Source organism: Elephantulus edwardii, unplaced genomic scaffold (assembly GCF_000299155.1).
Source record: "Elephantulus edwardii isolate Elephantulus edwardi_28Jun2011 unplaced genomic scaffold, EleEdw1.0 scaffold00159, whole genome shotgun sequence".
NCBI lineage: Eukaryota > Metazoa > Chordata > Mammalia > Macroscelidea > Macroscelididae > Elephantulus > Elephantulus edwardii.
In genome coordinates, this window is record NW_006399909.1 from 2,497,371 (window position 1) to 2,499,063 (window position 1,693).

Below are 1,693 nucleotides of genomic sequence, written 5' to 3' on the forward strand. Positions count from 1 at the left end.
AGAATTACAAATTACTAAGTATGATTGAAATGCTATTAAAAAAATTTATTTTATAGATAAAGTGCATAGGATTTTGGAGCTCCATCTCACACACTTTGAGTACATGGCCAGGAAATGCACGTCCTTGGGAAAGACATCATGCTCAGAAGGGTGGAGGGACAATGCAGGAGAGGAAGATCCTGGATGAGATGGATTCATAGAGTAACAGGGGCAATGGGGGTTCATGTGTCATAATTAGTGAGACTGGCTCAAGACAGGGAAGAGCTCAGAGCTGCTATACATAGGGGTGCTGTGGGTCGCAGGTGACTCAATAGCACACAATAATAACAACAACAAAATGTACTTTTATCTTTTAAATGGGTCAATGACTGTTCTTGAATAATTTTGCAAAAAGGTGAAAATGCATCCCATTTAGATTTTAATAATATGCTATGCATTATGAACAGGAAGACATATGTTTGTTAATACATTAATATCAGTATAACTGCTATCAACAGAACTGCTGATTTGCTAAAATACTATTTGAGTCAGAGGTGGATGAAGTCAGATGTAAGAACAGTTTGTTCACGGCTTTATAGAACATGGTAAGCCTTCCATTACTTATCCTTGATAGATGAATGAAACATTTTTAAGTTTATTTAATGATTTATTTAATAACAAAAATCTCTAGTGTTTGTGTATGTGTATGTAAATGTATATTAAAAACTTGTAATACATTATTTATAGAGCATATGTAATTATATATTATAGAAGGGACTTAGAGAATTTGGATTAGTTTTGTTGAACAAATATCACCATTGATAAAATTTGTGAGACACATTAATTATGAGTAAAAATCACTTAAGGAAAAGGAAAAAAGCACACATACACACAATAAAAGATTGTAGTATGAGCCCAAGAAAGAAACATTAATGCTGATGAGTTAATTGGTTTTGTGAAACAGTTCATTAACTGAGGAATTAGAGTATTTCTCCTTGATATAATCTTATAATATATAGAACAAAGTTAATTTTTATTTGACTAAGAGATGAACTTATTTGCTATCTCTTGATACAACCTATCAGTACTTTTGGAAAAGCTTTAGTTATAAAGATAAGAAGTAAAATAGTTTCAATAGGGGCAATATTGTTATCCAGAACAGAACACTGAACATGGCAATAGTATGAATATGCAATAATGCTTAGAATTTGTCCCAAGTTTGTGACCTATGCAATTATATGAATAATTTCATTACTATTATAACTTATTTTCAGGAAATTTCATGTTTGAAAGGAAAGAGGTTGGAATTTGAGTCATTGGCTTGAAATAAGTCTGAGACATCAAGTAGGGATGTAACTAGATGATATCAATTTGAATAAGTCTTAACAGGAAGTATAAACTTGAGTCAATTAGCGATGATGAAAACACAGAGAGATTGTATTTCACAAAAGAGAAGTAGCTTCAAACTTAAGCTATGTGAAACCTAATCATAAATGACTTAACATAAGGAAAAGAATGAAAAAAAAATTAGGGGGAAATTGTTCCGAAAATAGAAAAAACAGAAATTGTGAACCCATGAGAAATGCTTCACAAAAGGGAGATAAGTACTGAGTCAAGCACAAATGTAAGTTGTTGTTGTTGTTGTTGTTATGTGCCGTCGAGTCGTTTCCGACTCATAGCGACCCTATGCACAACAGCCCTAAACCCTGCTCTA